General features: G+C 39.0%; 1 protein-coding gene across 9 annotated transcripts in view; it reads right to left on the bottom strand.

The window, feature by feature from the left end:
• TENM3 (teneurin transmembrane protein 3) overlaps positions 1–24,442 on the bottom strand; it is a 441,422-nt gene that overhangs the window by 270,145 nt on the left and 146,835 nt on the right. The gene's annotated exons all lie outside the window — the stretch shown is intronic.

The following is a 24,442-nucleotide window of genomic DNA, read 5'->3' as shown; positions in this document are numbered from 1 at the left end:
ATGTTGTGAAATGATCACCACAGGAAGCCCACTTAAAGCCCATCACCACCCACAGGTACAAAATTTTTTTTTTCAGGATGAAAACTTTCAAGATCTATTCTCCTAGCTACTTTCAAATATGCAATACAGTATTATTAACGATAGTCCCTCTGACTTATTTACCTTTCAATAGTGGGAAAACGTTGCGGTAAGTTTACCATACCTCACCAGATTACTCCATCACGTTCAGATTGAAAGTGAAAAGGGAAAGGCTTCTGTGACCCTATCCTATCTCACTTTGTTTTCAAAAATTTTTTCAAATTTATTTATTTGACAGGGAGAAAGACACAAATAGGGGGAGTTGGAGAGGGAGAAGCAGGCTTCCCACTGAGCGGAGAGCCCAATGTGGGGCTCGATCCCAGAACCCTGGGATCATGACCTGAGCCGAAGGCAGACGCTTAATGACTGAGCCACTCAGGCGCCCCTATCTCACTTTTTATTTTACTTGGATTATTCACAAATCATGCTGACTGTTAATACTGGGCCAACCAGAAAAGTACATTGATGGCTTTGGACTCAAAAGGGCCAAAATACTTTCTAAAAGGATAGCATGTTCCAGTCCATTAGAAATTCATTCTGTATGTATTAACCTGTCCTATGTGCTAAAAGAGTGCTTAAGACAGACACACAGATAAACTGGACAGTATTTCTATCCTAAGGAGTTGACCCACCACTGTGCTTCTACGTACTACTAGTGTTAAGATATTAGAGCAACCCAAAAGAGGTTGGATTATTTCATTGTAGATTAGAAAGGTGAGGCTCGTAGAGATGCAGTTGCCTGATTAAACAGAAGCAGTTCCTGGACCTGGCTACCAGAATCTTGACATCACACCCCATAGTCTCATACTTTCAGAGTTTTTCTTCTTTTTATAAAAGTAATATTCACTCTTTCATATGTGCAAAGTAATAATCAAATCTTTTGGAAGCCTTAAAAACAACGCTGTTCTGATTTCATCAAATATTTCAATATCTTAATGCTCCTAATGGTGATATGTGATCACTTCCATAGTAAGGTAACGTGAGCTGCTTCGAATAATGGATAAAATGAAATATTAACGGGGTCACACAACAGTAGTTTTTCTTTTTCTTTCCGTTTCTTTCCCCCCAAGATTTTATTTATTTATTTGACAGAGAGAGCGCACAAGCAGGGGGAGTGGGAGAGGGAGAAGCAAGGAGCCTAACAGACTCAATCCCAAGACCCCAGATCGTGGCCTGAGACAAAGGCAGATGATTCACCATCGGAGCCACCCAGGCGCCCTTCTTTTTCTTTCTAACAGTAGCCCAGTGCTGGTGTTTTCCTGCAGAGCGGTCTTCCATGGGATCCCTCAGAGACCTGAGTTCCTTCTGTCTCGTGACTCTATCATCTGCTGTGATTCTTGAAGCCCTGTGCTTGTAGCAAGCAGAAGGAAAAAGAGACCCTGGGGAGACACAGTCTCGGCCTGGTCCATCACTTCTACTCATATTCTACTGCAGAGAAGTGGGCGCCTGTCCTTGTCTAGATGCCCAGGGGTGAGGGGGGCTGGGAGACATGGTCGAGCCCAGTAAGGGAGGGAGGAGCTTCTGGTGAACACACACCAGCCCCAGCATATGTTCGTTTACTTCATCACAGGGGATGGATGAGAGCTACCGGCTGACATGCCTTCGGTGTTGACGGCTCATCTCTCTGGGTTCCAATCATGCTTTGCCACAATATGGAACTTAGTTTCGTTTTTCTAACAGTTTGTTTTCTTCTTCGAATGATATTTAACTCTTGGATGATTGGAAGGTTTAGTAATGTTATCATGCCTGTAAAGCACTTTAAAAAGACCTGGCCCTTTGTAGCTAATCAATATATATTAATGTTTTTCTACCCTAATCCTTCATTATTCCTATGCTCATTATTTCTTTTTATCTTTTAGGGCTGGAGTTGAAAAAAAAAAACACTGAACAATTTGAAAACATACGTGATTGCTTTTTATCCACATAGAGGTGTTACATTCTCGAAATTTCAGTGAGAATAAAAACCAAAAACGACAAAAGAACAAAGAGAACAGAAGGAGTGGGAACCTTATTACTGAGGTAAATAAAGAATTCCTACTCGATATGGGAATGCTCTTCAGAAACCTCCCCAGAAGAAAGCTGATGTTAAGTGTATTCTCTATTCATCTTTTCAGGTGAAGCAGAAAGTCCAGGCAATCTTAACAGCTTGAGTATTCTCAACATAATACTAAGAAATGACCGATTTAATTATTGTTACTGCTTCCATGATTTTACGAAATGTTAGCTGTGCAAAGTGGAGTAAGTATATACTTCCATGTAATTACATTTCAGCCTATTCAGGACAGTGCTATGCACGGTGGGTTGGTTTAAAAGGCTCAAAACACATTTATTTATATTAATTTATGGATAGTCTCTGTCTTTCCATAAAGCATAGATTGGTTTAGGACTTTATTTTATCTGAATTACAAGCTAGTAAGTTAGCCTGTCGCTGTCATGAACGTGGACAGAAGACACAATACTCCTGGGTCAGGGCAAAGAATTTTATGGTTTATGGCACAGCAAGCAACTGGAGTGTCAGAATTTGTTAGTTCCTTTGGCCCCCAAGTTCAAGGGCCCAGACGGATGATGTGCACACAGTGGGTTTGTTTCACAGATGAGCACGGGGCCAGAGCATCCACTGTTTTATAGTAACGAGTAAGCAAGCCTGTTTTTGGTTAACATCTCAGCCCTCAAAGTTTCTTTTGTTGTTGTTAAAGATTTTATTTACTTATTGGTGAGAGAGAGAGAGCAGCGGGCAGAGGGAGAGGGAGAAGCAGGCTCCCCACTGAGCAAGGAGCCCAATGCAGGATCGATTCCAGGATCCTGGGATCATGACCTGAGCTGAAGGCAGACACTTAACTGACTGAGCTGCCCAGGCACCCCATCCCTCAAGGTTTCTTGCTATAAACACAACCCTGAGAAATGTCCTGGGTAATGAACAGACGGGGCCTTGCATTTTTGGTTTAGCAGCAAGAATGTGCAGAGCTGCCAGGGACCACAGAAGATGACCTCTCCTTATACAAATCTGAGGTGGCTTACGAGACAAAAATATGTAAGAAGATTAAAAAATTGGACTTGTTGCAAAAGAGAAGTATCTCAGAGAATATAATACTGCAGGGCAAGTTACACAGGAGTGTAAATACATAGAAATAGTTACCAAAGATTCTCTGCAATTACTAAAGATAGGCCAGTAAGTCAGCCCTGCACTTCTGAGTGGGAAGAACAAATAGAGAAATGTCACTGATTTTAAGACTCACATTATCCATAAATTAAGTATAATTCAATGCTAAATTTATGCTACAAATGATATGTGCAAGAAGATTTAAGACCATAAAGTTGTCAATAAGAACAGGAATCATGGGGCATCTGGATGGCTGAAGGCATCTGCCTTCAGCTCAGGTCGTGACCCCAGGGTCCTGGTATCGAGCCCCACATTGGGCCCCTGCTCAACAGGGAACCTGCTTCTCCTTTTCCCACTCCCTTTGCTTGCTGTATTCCGTCTCCCGCTATCTCTCTCTCTGTCAAATAAATAAATAAAATCTTAAAAAAAAAAAACTGTTATTCTCAGAAAATTCATCAATCCTGGAGACTGAACCTTAAAGGATAACGAGGATTTCAAAACTGAGGGTTATAGACACGGATAGAAATGGAAGGTATTATGCTAAGCAAAGTAAGCCAGTCTGAGAAAGACAATTACAGAGGGTTTGTTTGCTCATATGTGGAATTTAAGAAACAAAACTGATGAGCATAAGGGAAGGGAAGTAATAATAAAATAAGATAAAAACAGAGAGGGAGACACACCATAGGAGACTCAACTCTAGGGACCAAACTGAGGGCTGCTGGTGGGGAGGGGGTGGGGGGATGGGGTCCCCGGCTGATGGGCATTAAGGACGGCACGTGACGGAATGAGCACTGGGTGTTGTGTGCAACTGATGGATCTCTAAATTCTACCACTGACACTAATACACTCTCTGTTCATTAAATTGAATTTAAATTAAAGAAAAAAAGAGAAACTGAGGGTTCTAATGAAAAGTCTTTTAGGCACGTGGGACATGATGTGATCCTGCGGGGAAAGGAACCAGGTGACGTACAGTGTTGTCTTCGGGCCCAAGAACACGCATCTGGGGAGCTAGAGCGGACCTAGAACTAGAAAGGCCAGGACCCAGGGAGACATTTAGTATCGATGGAGAAGGAAAAAGGCCACTCTTGTGATTTTCTAAGCAGCACAGTGATTGACAAAGCAGTTTTTAAGCCATACTAATATGGCTGCTTTATTAGGAGGAAAAAAAGAATAAACCAACTGGAAGGACTGCACTCATGGTGGTGGCAATGAACTAGAGATGAGAAGATAATTAGAAGAAATCATTTGAAGAAAATTTTAGAGGGTTTGGTAAAAGCGCAACAAGGTTTTAAACGGCACAAGTGTTTATGGCCTTCTGGCTTGAGTTCAGAAATTATCCTAGGTCTGAAATATATGCTCTAGATCTCTATCTCCTCAAGGTGAGTTTTTCATTTTCTCTCCCCTGGTGGATTTAATTCTCTCCTTGATTACATACCTGGTATTTGTTCATGAGAAATATTCTGTGTCTTCTGACAACAGTATTGAGATGAATTCTACAAGTGCAAATAAAATTCTATATAGAATTGTCCTCAAATATCTTAGAAAACGGAATCATTATTTATAAGGCCAGTTTGTGTGTTATTACTGGAGCATCACATAAATGTGCAAGAAGGACGATTAATAAAGAAATATCAATGCTTAGTACATTATTGTGATGTTCTGTTATATAAGATTTCCTATATTCTTTTTTTTAATTTTTTTTAATTTTCAGCATAACAGTATTCATTGTTTTTGTACCACACCCAGTGCTCCATGCAATCCGTGCCCTCTCTAATACCCACCACCTGGTTCCCCCAACCTCTCACCCCCCCATCCCCGCTTCAAACACCTCAGATTGTTTTTCAGAGTCCATAGTCTCTCATGGTTCACCTCCCCTTCCAATTTCCCTCAACTCCCTTCTCCTCTCCATCTCCCCATGTCCTCCATGTTATTTGTTATGCTCCACAAATAAGTGAAACCATATGATACTTGACTCTCTCTGCTTGACTTATTTCACTCAGCATAATCTCTTCCAGTCCCGTCCACGTTGCTACAAAAGTTGGGGATTCATCCTTTCAGATGGAGGCATAATACTCCATAGTGTATATGGACCACATCTTCCTTCTCCATTCGTCCGTTGAAGGGCATCTTGGTTCTTTCCACAGTCTGGCAACCATGGCCATTGCTGCTATAAACACTGGGGTACAGATGGCCCTTCTTTTCACTACATCTGTATCTTTGGGGTAAATACCCAGTAGTGCAATTGCAGGGTCTATATCCTTACAGTGCTTATTACGGTCTTCTTGTTAAGAAAGGCAAAACTGCTTAAAATAGACGTTGGACCTCCCACAAGAATCTATAACTAGAAATTACAAACAAAAAAACGAGGGGGGGAACCACTGAAACGGAGATAAACGCATCTGAGGAGAGAGCGACTCTCCCTCCGAGTGTGTGGGGCTCACTGCCAGCAAAGGTAATTTTCATTAAATTCAGGGAGAGATACATTTGTGCCGGACTCCAGGATGGGTGCCTACGTGCTTTACTACAACACAAAGGATCCCCTCCAGATTATCACAGTCATTTTCATCCATGTGCAGCAGAGTGAGTATGTTAAATAACTGATAATTCTGTCTAATTGAGTCACATCACAATTTACATGTGCATCAGAAGGCAACGTTAGGGAATTAACAATAAATAATTATTGACTCTTACTTCATCTTGCCACATTTTTACAAGCAAAAGAAAATTTACTAGGCGTTGATGTCTCATTATAGCTGGCATGTAATTTATTTCTCTGTTGGAGCTGAGTTTATCAACTGTTTCTGTCCATGCAGAGAAAATGTTCCCACCTAAGAAACCAATACAAGAACACAGGCAGGAAGCTGGAAAGCTTAATTGAAAGTCTAAGTTAGGTTGTCACTTTGATTCAAAGAAAAGAAGAAAGGACCGGGTTTCATCATTTCTTATTCACCTGCACGAAGTCTGACTAATTGTATACGGTCAGCACACAGTCGAGCAAGATAGAGTGTATCCGAATATACTGCTCGACAATCTGTTAGAGGAAAAGGATCCCATAGTATCATTTATTATTTGACTTTGTGATATATGAAAGTAAACTGTACTGATTTGTTATAAAGAAAGATAAATGAAGTCAAAATAATAATCATAGTGGCAATATTTACAAAGTGGACTTTCAGTCATTGTTGACAGCTGGTCGGGGTTCAGGTTGCTATGCCTAATTTGTGAATATCGTATTATTGGTGCTCACTGGCCAAATGAGATTTATAGCTTCCCAGTCACAATGAGCAAACTTACAGAAAGAGTTATTTGAAGGAAAGAGATATACTATGAAAATCTCAAACGAAAGAAACCATTTCTTGTAAATATCTAAAACCAAAATCCATAGGAGCTACTCTACAAATTATTCGTAACTGAGAAAATGCAAGCCAGCCCTTCAAAGACCATCAACAACCCCAGCAATACTAATGACAGCTAACATGTATGGTACATTTACCAAGAGCCGGGCATTGTCAATATCACATATGATGGTTCGTCTGCATGAGGTCTCGGGGAAGGAAGTGTATTAGCCCCCATTTTACACAGAGAAAACTGAGGCCTCAGGAGGTTTAATAAACTGCTTCAAGAGCAATTAGCTACTTTGTGTCTGAACCAGGGTTTCAACACAGGGAACCCGACACCAGAACCCACAGTATGAACCACACAGTTGTCAAAAACCATCCACTCCAGGGCACAGGGAAGCACAAGTCTCTGTGAACAAGCTGGAGTTTGGGACAAAAATTCTATTTACAACTGAGGTATATGAAATAATCAGTGCACAATATATAAGAAGGTAACATAAAGATATGACTATTAAGGCAATATGCTTCCATGATAAGCTTCTCATGTTTCTATTTGCCATAATCTAGCAAAGGAGAAGACAATAACTACACAGAAGACATTCAAAGAAATGGGTTTGGAAGAGCTACATTTCAAAAGTGAGAATTTCCCAGATACTTGATTAAATATTTTGCAAAGTGTCTCCTTCCCCAAACTGAAATTTATAAACTTCTGCTTTCAAAATGCCTCCCATAAAAAGGGCACGGCATGGATAATTTACCGTGTTCTCCCTTCCACGGAAAAACATTCTCCTTCGGCATCCTGCTTCAAGCAGCTCTCTGGACGAGACGGAACGAAGAAAATCCAGCCCTTATACATTGATTTATAGAAAAAGCTGGTGCAATTACCTAGGAAAGACTGACCCCTGAAAAATCAAACTGGGGACTTGATTCTGTTCTTAAACATGTAAGTCCACAGTAACTGATTTTTAAAGACACTTGGCAATGAGTTTCTGGAACAGAGAAAAGGCACAAGAGCAAGAGTACTTGGACCAGAAAGAAAAAAGAAGACAGCAGAGCTGATCAGTTTCTCTGAGATCTTGAGACCTAATGTTATATAATATTATATATCAATTTTTAGACATAGTGACAGAAGAGGGGAAAAGGACGCAAGAAAAATGTTAGCATAATTCTACAGTCTTTACATTTTGAATAAGTCAGTTCTTTATTTCATCGTGTTTTAGTGTGTTTTTTTTCTTGGTGGTAACCTACAAACTTAATACGAATGGAGAATAGCTTTTCAATTTCAGATGTTGATTCCAGTGTGTCTCTTAGGACTGTGACCTACTTTAGAGCTCTACTTTTTTGCAATATGCAACCTGACTTCAAAAGAGGTTTTACGGATCATGAATATGACAGATAAGATGTTCCAAAGTATTTGCCTATGAAGATTAAACACAGATAAACTTAACCAGCCTATTTTCACTACGATTGGGGCAATAAAGGCCAGCCATCCCTAAGATAGGAACGATCAATGAACTAACTGACAAAGTGCTTTCAAGCACAGGTAAGGAAATTACGACATGGGCTTCTTCCATGTAAGGTTCGGTATCCGGTCCAAACTCACCTCCTTAAACTCTGATCATTCTTTTACTGTGGTCTTTTGTGTACAAATCTCTCAGTTCATTTAATGAAACCTACTTTATAAATACACTTGGAGTACATGTACTTATATTATATCCCAGCCAGAATGTAAAATATTGGAAATATTTGAGAGCAGGCATTTAGCTTATGATCACTTTTCACTTTCCCACGGCACATAAGATAGAGATGTATAAATCCTACCACGCGCGCACACACACGCACACTCCACACAAATGTTATTACATAATTAAGAAGGCCGAAAGGAACTGCCAACAGACTGCTTTTTAAGCATCCACTTTGTACCAGGCCAGTGCTTCCATCTTTTGACTCTTCCCACACACTGTTGTCCACTATTATCATTTAGCTCTGTCACTTAAATGTTCATGCACCCATTTACAGATGGAGATATTTAGCTGAAGATGAAGAAAAGATTAAGCTTCAGGTTTTCCAATTCCCAAACATGCACTCTTTCAACATTTACTGTGTTATCTCTAAATATGGAATGAGTTTCAAATATCACAGGTACCTAAAAACCAAAACCAAAACAATGGAAGGGCCTTGACGGGTATCAGTCCATGTGGTTTCAGGATCTTACGGGTCCAGCTTATGGAATGTAAACAACTTGCATCATGATAATGTTCAATCAGGACTTTTCTGGGCCTCTGTCTTCCTGAGGTTTTAGTAAAATCTGCTCCCTTCTAGATCAGATTGTTGTATTTCTCTTCATTAGTAATTATCTCCAGCCCTTCCCACTTATAACATTCTGGGATTTTACTATGTGAAGCATCATCTTTTGAGTTTATTTCATAATCAACGTCTACCTTCCCTTAGAGAAATTTAATGCTTTGGTTTAATAAGAAGAAACACGAAATCTGTCTCCTTCTACCTTGTCATGTAAGGTATGTTTCAGTACGCACAAGATGACAAGGCCAAAGGAATGATTTATGTGGAGTCTGTGATAATGTCATGAGGAAACGAGAGTAAGATTTGGAGTATGAAAATAAAAGCAGAAGAGGTAAGAAGAGGCACAGAAATAAAGTAAATAGACTTAAGAAAAACCATGTAATAATTTAGGCATTTAAATAAGGATTTTCCTTTCAAAGTAAGCACTTTGGAGTGCTATCAGGCAGTTCTGAGAACTATATCACACAATTTTAAGTGTGATACAGATTTTCATTTCTGCAGAATGGATTTTATTTGGGGGAATAAACACATTACTCAGAGTACAAAAATGCTAGAGAACATAGATGTTCATATGGAGTTAACATTGCCTATTAGAAATAAGAGGCTGATACATGATAACATTACTTTTTAAATGTGACTTGTGAGCTATCTCTAAAGATATTTCTACAGGAGGAGTTTCAAAATGTTTCCATCGATATTGATGATATTGGTATATGTTTATGGCTCCCTTGACAATCAATAAACAGCTATTACCGGTGTCATAAAGAAACAAGTTTCATCAGTCTCATGTATGAATTAAGGGAGTAAGATCACCATCACAATATCACTAGGCTGAACTGGAAAAGAATATTTAGCAGCTTGATACCCAAGTATCTGTTGTACAGGGGCCCGGGCCGGGGACATCACAAGCGGTGGGGGCGGCGGGGGGAGGGGCAGGCAACAGTGCACATAGGATGCACTGAAAAGCCGTGGGAAGAAATGATGAATCACTGATGGGAAATGATGGTACCTGACAGACGGGCTGGTGTAGCGCTACAAGGAGTGGGGGGTTGCTTTTGCATTTATAAGGTTAGACGCATGCCAAAAATAGCAAATGGGTCCTTGGAATGGAGATTACAAATGTCATATGTGTTCAGTATAAAAATGTTCTTGATCGCACACTGGCCCCTTCATTCACCCTCACGCAAGGACTGATTCACTTTCCAGCAAGGGGACCATTACGTGGCTTTTTGAAATGAAGGACAAGCAGGAATCACCTATTCCCAGGGAGCGGCATCAGAATCAAACCTTATCTTGTCATAGTTATTAAGTTAGGCAGTTAATTTACTCTAGTATTTAGAGAGGGCAGGAGTCTGTTACCTTTACCTTAGGACAACATCCCAATCAAATCTGTAACTGGAAGTCAATGAGTATGAAGGCTAGAATGTTGAATCAAGAGTCTTTTCTTTATTTAATCAATATTTAAGAAGTCAGATTTCTAGCTAAGGGTGGCTAATTTGATAAAGAGGGGAAAAAAAGGTACTTATCTCCTTTAAAATAAGAGTGCAGGTATAAATCACAAAGTCAAAGAGAATGGAGGCAGAGAAACCAGTGGGTGAGTTTTGTCAACAAACTGTTGAGATTTGGTAAAAGATTTCAAAGGATCCAGGAGCTCCAAAGAAGGGGTCTCTAGATATTGGTAGCACTTTTGAGTTCTTTCTGTGTGTCAGGCACTGTTTTGGGCACTGAGCAAACAGTGAGGAACAAAAGAGAAAATTTCTACCCTCATAGAAATATTCTAGCTGGGGAAGTCAATTGAAACAAAATATGTAAATTACATAGTATGTTGGATGGTATGAAGCGCCGTGGAGGAAAGGAAGTCAGGGAAGGGTAAGAGGAAATGGGAGAATAATAAAATTTTCGATAAGGTGGAATCTGAGAAGGCATCACAGAGATGATGCTATTTAGACGAAGCCTTGAAAGAAGTGAGGGAATGAGTCGTGTTGTTACCTGGGATGTAGCAGATTAAATTATCTGTTCAGAATTATATCTTCCCTCCTGGCCTCATCACATTTCCCTGATATACTGATCTGGGTCTATGTCAGTTGCTTTGACCTATGGAATACGACCTTATGTGAGGCATGTCACATCTGAGCAGAAGCTTTGAATGCACCTGCCAATTTTGGCTCTGTCCTCCCTTGCATTTTTGCCCTTTACCATAAACCATATACCCTAGACAGATTGCCCAGATCTTAAAACAAGGTGTGTAGAGCTGAGCCCAACCAATCCCAAGGGAGCCACTGCCAATTTATAACCTTCAAGTAATACAAGTTCTTGATATTTGAGGACTGTTTGTTGGGGTAGTGTAAATGTAGTAAATGCATTCTAGGTAGTGGAGACAGGAAATGTAAAGACCCTGAGGTAGGAGTATGCCTAATTTATATAAGAAACAGCAAAGGGGCACCCCAAATGGGAGCAACTCCCCCTTCCTTGGGCCTAGAAATTCATTTTAACACTGTTCAAAATCATTCTTCTTCTAGGTGAGCTCCAAAAGTCACACTTTTTACTGTTTTGTTCACTGTTATATCCCTAGTGCCTACTAACAGCATCTGGCTTATAGCAAACTAGACATTTTATAGAAAAATGAATAAATGAATGAATGAAAAAAAAAAAGCCAAAAGCCAGTGAAACTGAAGAGGAATAAATGAGGGGCAGAGTCTGCCACTGAACCCACTGAGGCAAAGAAAAGAAAGTTGATTCAGTCCTTACCCAAGGGAAGATAAAGACTGGGAAGACCCAGGCAAGACAAATGGAGAAGACATTTGGAACAGAACACTGGAAAACAAGCTACAAGTCTAAATGCATAACCAGTCAGGCTGCACCCCATCCCATGGAAAGATTCCCAACAGCCAACGGTACACACTCTCCCCAGCTCCCACCCTTATCAGGAAACTAAAGGCATATTCTCTGGAGAAAGAAAATGGGGAAGACTTTGGGCATCAGACATGATGGAAGACAGAGGTGAGATGGGGTGTCAAAGCTAAAACGGAGGACCAGTGGGACTCATAAGCTTCTTTCTCAATCTCGGCACAGATACATTAGCAGCTGGGCTGTATACCCATAAGACAAGAGAGCATAAGATCCTTTTAAAGAGAAATGAACCAGTTTTAGCTAAAATATGTTCATTTGGACATATGCAAAAAGAAAGAAAGAAAAGGTGACTTTCATCCACTCATAAAACAGAAAGTGCACCAGTTAAAACCACCAACCCATATCTCTTGGGCAGTTTGGGTTGCTCTTTCAAAAATACTACAGACTGAGTGGCTTGAACAACAGAAATCTATGCCTCAGGAGGTTAAAAGTCCAAGATCCAAGTGTCTGATGAGAGCCTACTTCCTGGTTTGCAGATGACTGTGTTCTCACTGTTTTCTCACAAGGAAAAGAACTGACTCAGAGGTTCCATGGCTCCTGACTTCCTCCCAGAAGCTGCACCTCCAAACCCCATCAGATTGGGGGTTAGGATGTCAACAGAAGAATCTGGAAGGGAAACATTCAGTGCATGACACCCAGCCCACAGAGTTTACACTGAGTCTTTGGTACCTCACAATTTAACACATATGAATCATCAAAGATCACCTGAAAAAAAAAATCATAACATGAACAAAAGACGCCCAAATTAATGGATAATGCAGGGGACAGAACAAATTAAAACGAACAACCAAACATTTTTACATTCAAAGAATTAAGACACCACATCGAAATACAGAACCAGTGTGCTATGATAAATAAGCAAAAAAATATGAATGAGTTCTTGGAAATTAAAGTATGAAGTCAAAATAACAGAAAATTCAACAGAAAGATTAGAAGCAAAAGCTGAGTGGGACGCCTGGGTGGCTCAGTTGGTTAAGCAGCTGCCTTCGGCTCAGGTCATGATCCCAGCGTCCTGGGATCGAGTCCCACATCGGGCTCCTTGCTCGTCAGGGAACCTGCTTCTCCCTCTGCCTCTGCCTGCCATTCTGTCTGCCTGTGCTCGCTCTCTCTCCTCTCTCTCTCTGACAAATAAATAAAATCTTAAAAAAAAAAAAAAAGAAGCAAAAGCTGAGTAATTTCTGAGAATGCAGAGCAAAAAACTTGAAGGGAGAAAATGTTGGAAAATCAACAAAAGGGATTTAGTAGCCACTGAAAAAGAGGGCTCAAAAGGGAAAACTGAAATGGAAGGTGGGGAATTCTCAAAAAAAGATCCTAAGGAAATTCATCATAACAGAGTCTCCAAATTTAAAAGACCCACAGAGCAAGTAAAAAGCACAGTGAATGAAACACATGAACACACACACACAGACACACACACCACAAAGCACATTATCACAAAATGTCATAAATCCAGGGACAAAGTTACCATTCTAGAAGCTTCTAGCAGGAATGGGGTGGGGTAGAAATGGAATCTGATCAAAGAAGAATGAGAATGGCACTGGAGGTCTCAACAGCAATGGTTGGATAGAAGACAATGAAGCAAGGTCATCCCCATTCTGAGAGCAAATGATTTTCAACCTAAAATTCTTTAAGAGCTGTGTATGGTTCATGAATATGAAGGCAGAGAAAAGGAAATGTTCAGATATGTAAGTACTCAAGGAATCTTAGGACTTTGAGAATACACTTGAGCAAAAGAAGAAAAGAAAAAAGAGCTCTATGGGAGAATACATGTCATCAGCACACAATTTGTGGTTCTAAATTAACAATATGTACCAAATGGGGTGCCTGGGTGGCTCAGTAGGTTGAAGCCTCTGCCTTCGGCTCAGGTCATGATCCCAGGGTCCTGGGATGGAGCCCCGCATCGGGCTCTCTGCTCAGAGGGGAGCCTGCTTCCCCCCCTCTCTCTGCTTGCCTCTCTGCCTACTTGTCATCTCTATCAAATAAATAAGTAAATAAATAATCTTTAAACAAACAAACAAAAACAATATGTACCAAATGACTAAATTCAAACAGTGCTATAACTACATTGGGAAGAATGGAGAAAAAAATAAGTGGACAATCTGCCAGAAGAACGTGTCCTCATGTCATAAGATGTGAACAGGTAATACCTAAAACTGATAAATTAAGAAATAATGGATATGATCTAGTCACATAGTTTTAACCTCCAAATAAACAGCCAGAAGTGTTAAGAGTATCTGCTTTTGGGTATGGAAATGGGGTGAGGCGAGCCATTATCACTCTTCATGACAGATCTTTCAGCACTACTGAATTTTTAACTATGTACCTAAATTATTTATATTAAAAATAATTTATGAAAGAACAAATATTCTAAGATATAATCCAACTTAGTTTTGTAAAAGCCCCTGGATATTTATAAAGTCTGCGTAAATCAGCCTATTACTACATCGGTGGTGTCATACAATAAGATAAATTGCAAAGGTTAATGGTATGTGATATGGTGTTCAACAAAAATCCTTTGCTTTTAGACACAACTTGAGTTTTTTATTCTCAATTTCTCTTTCAAACCTCATTTTTCTATTGAATTTTTCCGCTTCTTACTCCCTATTTATTGATTGATTTAATCTTGGTGACCAGTCTGGCTGTGGTAAGCATGTTACTTAAACTACCACTACACTCGGTACGGCTGTATTCTTTGGCTCTTACTGCTAAGACAAATATTTGCTTGGCAGAACTTTTCTGAGGTGATAGGAATTGATTAAATCATCTAATTCCAGGGGCGCCTGAGTGGCTCAGTGGGTTAAAGCCTCTGCCTTTGGCTCAGGTCATGATCCCAGGATCCTGGGATCGAGCCCCGCATCGGGCCCTCGGCTTGGCAGGGAGCCTGCTTCCCCCTCCCTCTCTGCCTGCCTCTCTGTCTACTTGTGATCTCTGTCTGTCAAATAAATAAATAAAATCTTAAGAAAAAAATCATCTGATTCCAGTGCTCCATGGCTTTTTCTTCACTGCTTACATATATGAACAGTATGTGCTCATCATTCTAAGAAACTTGGAGTCATTAGAGAAATCAAAAGATAAAATAAAAAAATAAAACCTCCCAGCTCTCTTTATCCATAAATATATATGGTTATAACTTTGGATGTTCCCTTTCAGACGCTTCCTGTTCAAATATACACTGCATATATATTAAATAGGAACATACTACCTGTGTTCTTCTATAGCCTATTTTTCTACTTAGTCTATCATAAATTCCATCAATAATTATTAGAGATCATAGAGCTCTAATCAGTACCTTCAAAGATTATGGGATGTTTAACTTTGTACTTTAAGCAATCCCTTATTGCTGGCCATTGAAGGTTTTTTTGACATTACAAATGCTACTGATAAATGTTATTGTATATACACACATACACGAAAACCTTTCCAAATTACTTACTTAGAATTTCAAATATAAATTTCTAAACCAAATGATATATACTTAAACAAAATTTAAAACATATGCTGTTAAGCTACATTCCTTGAACTGTTTGTAGACCAGGAAATACTCCCACCACGAGTATATGACAATAACATTAATAAGCTTTTAAAATCTTTGCCAAAGAGAGAAATTAAGTAAGATGCTACACTGCTTTTTTATTACAAAGTCCTTGATCATTAATAATGCTGAACATTTTTTCATGGTTATTAGTTAGCCATGTCACCTTTTATAAACTTTACATTTTTCTCTTGTGTCTCTTTTTTATTGATTTGTAAGAACTCTTTATATATGAAGAATATAAAGCCTTTGTCATATTTGTAAATAATTAACTATTTTCTTGCAACTTTCCAAAGCTTCTTTTTCACATTTAGTCTCTGGATGGAGACTTCGTGATGAAAATTTAATGCTTTCTTGTCAGTACACAAAGCTATTTTGCAAAGTTTGGAGTTGGATACCATTGTCTTGTGCCTTTGATGATTAGTTAGTGAAACATATGACTGAGTATGGCTGCTATATTCACTTAGGTCTGCTGACGTGTCTGTACTAAGGGCAACAAACCTCCTTTGCCATTTGATGCCCGTTTTTCCTATTTGACAAACCTACTTGGCATAAGATTTTCGGGATGAACCATAATTTGGGAACCAGAAAGGAAAAGAGGGAGGAAAAAAAGGAAGTGGACTGTACCTCTAGCTTCAGGAATAAAAATTAAAAACAATTATTGGGACTGGCACAATAAGAATTAAGGTGTTCCTAGATTACTCCTTAGCCACTGGGTTAAAAAAACAAACAAGGATGCGGTTGGGGGTGAGGAGAAATGGAGTATGGGGAAGGAAGGGTCAATACATGACGCATGCCAAGTTTACAGTACAGATAAGATAAAAATGAGTTATCATCATGTAAGAGTCCCCTTTAAATTTCAATACAATTGGCAACACACGTTTTTTAAAGATGGTCTTTGGAACATGATACCTTCTCAATATTTATAATAATTCAATGACTCATTGATAAAACCCAGGTATTCATTTTATTATGTCTTAGAGACTTGAGTATTTACTTCCTGGATTCCTTGCATCTCGTAGCGGCTTCAGACACAGACCAGAAGGACTTCTGACACTCAGGAACAATATTTTGATGGTTATGTAAACCAGAAGTCGTGTAAGGGCCTTACTTAAAAATTAGTTTTTATTCCTTTGGATTCTGGCCCTGTTGCTATTTAAAGAGGTACACATTGGAAAAAGCTTTTCTAAGATTCCCCTTAAAAATATATCGACATTTTATGATGACATTTGTTACTCAAGGCTTATGAATCCAGCATTATTACAGTCTGTCAAAGGTTTAAAGAAGAAAATAATATATCTTGGGAGAAAGGCAGTAGAGATTTTAGTAGTGGGGAATCTGGCCTATGGCTGGGCTTACAAAATTGCCAGTTAGTCAGTAAACTCTAACCTGCAGATCTGCGAGTCCTTTCACCAGCTGCCCGTTTTTTCCAGTTCTGTGAGCAGTGAGAGTTCTAGAACTTGTTAATACCGGAGGCTTAAGGAGTTGTCTTGAAGATGCATTTGCTCTGTAAGCACACATTTTCCTTACACTTATTTATTTGTAATGACTCTGGGGCAAGTAAGGATGATGACGGGAAAAGAATGGGCAACGAGCGGTGATGAGAGGAACATACAAATAGGACATGGGAGAAGACAAAGGAGAGGGAAGGGCTTTCCTTCCTTAATATTTCATCTTTGTGTTTATACTGACGCCAAATCCATGGGCCACAGAGTACAGGCAGGCAGGTTTCACTGAGAAACTCTGGAGAGATACTGACCTGGGTTCACATACTGGTCAGTTACATCAGTGCTCTGAGCCTGGGAAAGTAATTTGTCTTCACTTCCGCGAGACTCCGTTGTGCCATCTGAGAAGTGGGACTGACACGTCAGAGAGTAACTGTGAAAATCATATGTCATGGTATTTTTTTTTTCAACTGAGGCTCTAATTTATGTTCTTCTCTATTACCCTACGTGTTAAGAGGGAATTCTTTTACCTCCAACTTTAAATGACATTCTTCAGATCATCCTACTTTAAATAGCCTCAGCCCTCCATCTACTTTTTCATGACCAAGTGGTTTCATCACTGAGTCAAGGGGTTTATGCTCCTATCACTGTGCATAAACAGTACAGGTTTCTACCTGGCACACCGAGGGACCACACATTGTGCCAAGGAAAAACTCTGTACTTCTGCTTTCAAGCTTCTACAAGATCTATCCCACAAAGCACCTACACATTTTGGTAAATGATTAATATTACTTAAGACAAGACACCTTCGATCTTTGAGGAAACTTGCCTATGGTCAAGTTCATACAGATGTTGCTTTATAAACCATCTTGCGCACTGTGCTGAAATTTAGAATTTTTAAAATGTCTTTTAACATATTTCTGAGAAGCAAATTGTTTAGTAGAGTTTGAGGGTGCAAAGGAAGCCATTGATTAAGCTAACAGGAGGAAAGTTTTAGCAAGATATCCCCAGATTTGGTACCACCTCGGGGAAACATAATTAAAATGATCAGAAGAGATCGTGACACCGTTAACTGGGCACGCAGAGCGGCATAAACAGTCCACAGTGTAGAAAAATGTTTCAAGAAGGGAGGATAAATGATGAGGAACAGTTTTGCTAACAGCCCTTAATTTCTGAGCTAACTTTAACGTGTGTCCATTATCATAATCAACATCAAAAACACATCCTGGAGCTTCAGTAGATAATACAGAAGGAGATAACCTGAGTCAGCACCTTCCTTCCAAGAAGCCTATGGCTCACATACCCTTTGGTCTCACAAACTCTGGACTGAGAATCTCAACTCTTATGACTCTGAGCTGTCCTGTAGAGATGAAGATAAAAACCACCAAGATGAAACAAAACAAAACCCGCACAACCCTCTACTTCATTTAACAGGAAAAGTATCATATGCACAGATGATTAAATCAGCTTCAAACCATCGTTTCTTCAGTCTTCCTGAACCTGAGTGTTTGTTACTCGACTACTGATACACGAAGTATCTTTACAAAGATTCCTTCTCTGGAACAGTTGTATGTGCAGGGCTCTTTGAAATTCCCACCGTATCTACCCACATCTATGTTTAAGTGCCTACCTCTGATTGCTTTCTATGAAGACTAAAACTTCACTGACTGCTAATGGGCCAATGCACGGGCTAACTGTGTCTAATTGTATCAGACGCATAAAATTGTTGCTTGTATTTTTCAAGTTCGGTTGCCTATGGTCAGTCCTCTAATATTAGAAATGCAATTCCAGAGTTCAGTGCCTGTTTGAATTGATCAGGAAAATTGTTACTTGTACGAACATTCAATTTCATAACTTTAACCACTAAACTGCTAGGTGAGACTCCATATTTTTAAGAAACTAGTTTTTTAAAAAGGTGTTAAAAGACATACCTACAGCCAAAGAATTTTCATTTTGTTATTCGGCATCCCAGCAAAAGTAAGTTTCTAGAATGTGGTATGGTTTAAAATATTTCAAAATAGCTGTAAATACACTTCTTTTGGTATACTTTAATAGAACATGTAATTGCCTTTTGAAAACCCAGAGTTCAAAACCACTTGTTAATTCCTGAACAGTACTAAGTCCACATTTTTTCTTGATTCTGTTGAATTCTACAATATACCTCATTAGAAAATCCAAATAGCATTCAGGATGGGTTTTGATCCAAAATTAGCCATTACTCATTAATGATTTTAGCTACTTGTTTGCACAACGAAGCCCTCTTCTAGTTACTTTATCCCAGGAATTGCTTCAGATCCTAACACACTTAGCCTCAACTTGTCCTATCTTCCAAGTTTTATGATAAATCATAAGGCACACTCAGCAGGACCTGCTCTGTGAAAATAAGTAGTCATGCCTATATTTTTAAGTCTCAAGCTACAACTAAGGAAGAAAAAGTAAATAAAAGCAAGTAGCTATGTATGCACTAAAATTTACAAGGACTGTAACGAGCAGAAATCAATCAAATTTCTCTCCAGAAACAATCTCTGTTTCCTTACAAAGCACACAATCACTTGAGCTAAACAGACAACAAATGGGAAAAGACACACACATCAACTAATTAAAGTCCGATTTTCCACAACAGGAAACAACAGTCCTTGTTTATAGGTGTCTAAAATCATTTTTTCCCCCTCTAAGAAAAATATACTCTTTCTGTGGCTTAAATAAATTCCTGTATATCATTTGTGTGAAAGGGGGTAAGGGGAAGGCGGGCAAATAGCATTCCTAGTCTCTAAATAAATTAGCTCTGTTTAAAAGGGCAAGACTAATTCACTACTTTATGGTGGCTTCCATTAAGCTAGAAGAGTAATATTAAACCACTTTGGACTACCAGCAGACTATGAATAAAGGAAGAACGCTGTGACCGGCCCCTTTAAAAAAGGGGTCTGGACATACACACAAACTTTAATCCCATCATGCAATAAGAAAACGCTGAATAAATTAACTTTTTCAAAGGGCTATTATACCTTAGTTCCTCATTACAGATCTCATTACAGACTGTCTTTATAATCCTCACCTGACAATATCATGTAAAATGCTTAGCTTCTAAGGTCAGTCTAAATAAGAGAACAATTCTCCTATTTATAGCGAAGGATGAACTTTTCTCATTTAGATGTTTAAGCAGCTAACCCCTGAGTTTAATGTAATTAGGGAAGGGATATTCAATTTACAGTATCCACAAGTAATGATAATTAAATTGATCCAAAAAAAGCTGTTGGTAAGCATAAGATACCTTTGTAATTACATCCCGTTTTCAAAATGACTTTAGTGCTGTGAACTTGAAGCATTTCAGCAAATGAAGGCCAATACACATAAAACGAAAACTACAGTAGCTTAAAAGCTAGGCTGTTTGACATAATGAGCAGCACGACCAGAGGGAAATCTCGAAAGCATTCTATAACTCACCACGACAGCCTATGCTTTCTCCTTTCCTCTCACAAACATCCATTAAAAATATGCAAGACAGTCTTCATTTTTCATCGAATTCTTCATTAACAGTCTTTTTTTTTTTTTTTGCACTTTTAAAGGAAACCAAAGAGCCCGTTCTCGTTACTTCTCTATTATTAAACTGGCTAGCCGCAAGCTTCGTTTTGTGTTTACTTGCGAGAACCGACGAGAGCTATGAATATGAAACCATTTTCCCCGTGAGTCCTGAGGATTAGCTAGGTCAGCATTCCACCAGGACCAAGGTGAAAAATAAACAAATAACCATGTTCACAGCAGCTGCAGCGATCAGTCTCCGGAAAATTATTCAGGCATTATGAGAAAGACGATATTAAATGCTGCTACTTGCAGCTTCACGGCTCTCTGAATATTCACATCAGAAAAGGGATGAGCACTTAAGGGGTATCATCAGAGAGCTTGCCCATCTGAGGATCTTCCATTAAGTTTTTGTCTTAAAGGAAGAAGGCGGGAACCTCTGCCTGACAGGCAAAAGGCTTGTCATAATTCATTAATATCACAGCTCTGCTCAGGTTGCCTTCGACGAGCCGGGCAAGACGCCTCTGGAAAAGCGCTGAGCACACAACTTCTCCAAAGATGCTCTTTGCAATAAACGTGGGACCACTCGGTTGTATGTGCTGGAGGCTGAGAACCTTGAGCACTACTTCCTGGGAGAACGGTGATCTAATAAACATCATCGCACCTTTGTATAAGCTGGGAGTTTCCGTACCGAGTTCCAAAAGGACGGGTAAGAGGCAATTTCGGGATGCCCCCCAAACAGGAAGTTACGAGTTCCTGGTACAATTCAAGTACACCTTCCGGTAAAGGACGGGGTATAATGGATTTGTGTCTCAGGAAGAGATGACTGGTCTTTTAAAAATGACAGAAATCACAAAGAACAGAATTCTCTATGTTGCCATATCTTCTGACCAATAAAATTATTTCAAGGGAGTGTAAAGAAATACCAATTCTACATCATTTCAATTCAATGAACAACTTACTATAAAATGAATTCTGTAACAAAAACCATGTTGTGTTATCCATTTAGGTTTTTGGAATAGAGTATCATATACTGATTTTTTTTAAAATTGTCCCCCCCACCCCCATTTTCTTGCTTAACACTCCAAAGAACCAAGAATCTGGTATTTACTCTGTTTTGTTTACAGGGTAAAAAGTAGAGAACTGTCACAATGAAAGAGCACAAGACCTGTCTGCAAATCAGCATACAGTGGTGTATCCAGTTACAGAATTGGCAGCAGAAAGAGTATAATAAAGACCCATGTTCCAGTTTTATTAATTTTACTTTACTAACTTAAAAGTGACTAACGAGTTATTTCTTGGGACGCCTGGATAGCTAAGTTGTTAAGTGCCTGCCTTCGGCTCAGGTTATGATCCCAGAGTCCTGGGATCAAGTCCCGCATCAGGCTCCCTGCTCGGCGGGGAGCCTGCTTCTCCCTCTCCCACTCCCTCTGCTTGTGTTCCCTCTCTCATTATGTCTCTCCCTGTCAAACAAATAAATGAAATCCTTAAAAAAAAAAATTATCTCTTTATTATCAAGCAAACAGTAACATTAGAGACGTGTAAGTTCTATATTTTTAAACATCAGTATCACTTTTATAATTTTAATACACATGATCCTGGTTAGTGAAGCAATTACAGAATTTCTTTCTTGTAATTGTTACTATTTTAACTTAATTTTAAGCTTGAATGTTAAATACGATAATATCTATTATTTAAAGGGCACACAATCAACACTTAGCATTAATGTATATAACGATCACAAAATGAAGGTACAATCTAACAGACTGAGCAGAAATCAATAATGGTATTTAATGACTTCACGAGGAAAATAAATGACCCTCGCACCCTTAATGGATTAATGTCAGTTATGAGCAACACAACATCACGTAATGCTGATAAACGCTACTCAGAATGGTATCACTTTTCATAGGAGTGCCTTAAAGCCTTATCAAAGGAAATTGTGTTTTAATGCTATTTCAGATGCCATTTTTGAGAGGATTTTTACAATCCCATTTCATAAAGCATAATGCATGCTCTGAATTGTTACAAGCTTTTGTCATTGGCACACGCACCCGGTCACCCTTTGAAAGCTTTCCAGCAAAATGAAATCTTAAATATATAAAAAGGATCACAACTTATAATATTACTCAAACAACTAGGATGTTGTAGTTTGTCTTCGTGGGGTACATATTCCCTTACTGTTCCTCCAGAATGTTCTTCCATTCTCCCCCCATCCCCCCCAGATAAGGAAAACCGCCTATGCTACCTACACGCATTGTGTCTGATTCCAGAAAACAAGATACAGGTTCTGCACTTAGAAACGGCTTCACGATCAAAGCATAGGCCAAAGAAGGCCTCGCCAATCACCTGATATTCAGCTCTTAATTTGTAAAGTCATCAAATTTTCTAGGAAGTTGATACAAGGATGCAGATCTCCTTTCCTTATGCCGTAAAATTATAGGAAAATATAAACTACTCCTATTCATTTCTTTAGGAGATGCTCATAGATGCCGAGTATCACTTGCAAGTAGTTTGGCTTTTGTCTGTAAAAAAAGAAAATGCCGGCCAGCCTCAGATAAAGATTGAATAAATAGGCAGGATTTGGGATTTTTCATTTCTACTGAGTATTCGAAACCATCACTGATAGGAATAACGATGGACACTCAGATGCTGGAACTCAGATTAATTATTATTATTTTCCCCGGCATGATTTAAAATTTGCTTCTGACTGATTCAGCAGTCCTCGTGAAAACTTCCAGTAACTTCTCTGAAGATTTGGCACCGTTAAGAAGTTCAAAATAGGAGCAAAGGTGCAACGACGTACGGAAGCTACTACAGTGATTTCTAAAAATAGCGGGGGGTTCAGGCTTTCAGGGGCTTAGGATTCTCGCGAAACGAAACTGAAGAATTCTTAAGATAGAACCAGGAAGCTGTAGCTAAAGATTCCTGACTGACATGAATATTACTTCCTTTATCCCAAAGGATATAATAACTTCTCGAGTAAATGCAGCATTATAATTAGTTATAATTGACTTCGCCTTTTAATTTTTAAGGCAATCTATAAATTATGAATTGTTGTGTCAACTGGAAGACAGTTTTTGACACTGCACCGTATATCTCATTATTGTAATCAAAACCAAGTTCCTTATCAGGATAACTTCACAGGCTGCTAGATTTTCAAATTATTTCAGGAAATGTTAGCTTTATATTACTGAACCACACCGCACGGTTTTAACATATGCTGTCATGATTCCAGTGTGGCTCCATATACTACAAGAACTTGTAGTACCATTAGGAATTGTAGGAGAATTATTAGAAATATGAGCTTTTAAGGATATATCCTGCCCGTACTGTCCCTTGCTTTGAGAACCACACTATCTAGGATACCACTTTTTTTTTGCTCCATCCTCTGCCCTGGGTCCATCTTCCTTCAGCTCATCACACCTGCTGAGTAAATGCAGTCCACTGACATTCCTTGCAAATTAATGGAATGCCAGCCTCTACCTCTTCTTCTCAGCCACTCAGCAGGGGCACTTGCTCTGGAACATTGGGAATCAGTGAAGCAACTGAAAGGGAAGGATTTATTTCTCTCTTTCCAATTACTGTTCTGCACCCCAGTCCCTTCCTTCTTACTTTACACCAACGTCCACAGCAGCACCTGCTGACAGTGTAATGCAATCCTCTCGCAACCTTCCCCATGTCAAAAGTGGATTCTGTAGGTGTCCCACATGAAAATCTATGGTACACAATTTAAAGTGGCCAAAAAGCACTCCCCCGAGACTTCTTATCATCAACCGAGTATAATTCACCTCTAAAAGAAAACTACAGGGGGAAAATTACACAATTTTTACTAAAATGTTTCACAAATTTAAGATTTATAAAATACACCAATGAAAATATAAGTAAGAATACATACCAAAAACTAACAAAGCATCACGTTGTAGGAGTTGATTAAAAAAAAATCAGGATCTGAGATTAGATTAGGGGTATGTACCAGGATATGAAACATTATCAAAATGGTACAGGAAAATATCAGGCCATCAAAATGTCTATAGCTAATACATTTGATTATAAGTTGTAACAACTTTTTCATATACATGGAAGAAATATATATGGGATGTATACTTATATACACAAATTTTACTGAAAAATTTTTTAAGATTTTATTTATTTATTTGAGAGCAAGCGAGCGAGCGAGCGCAAGAGAGTGAGAGCATGCACGAGCCAGAGTCAG

Source organism: Lutra lutra, chromosome 2, assembly GCF_902655055.1.
Source record: "Lutra lutra chromosome 2, mLutLut1.2, whole genome shotgun sequence".
In the NCBI taxonomy this organism is placed as follows: domain Eukaryota; kingdom Metazoa; phylum Chordata; class Mammalia; order Carnivora; family Mustelidae; genus Lutra; species Lutra lutra.
This window is presented reverse-complemented; position numbering and strand designations above follow the sequence as displayed.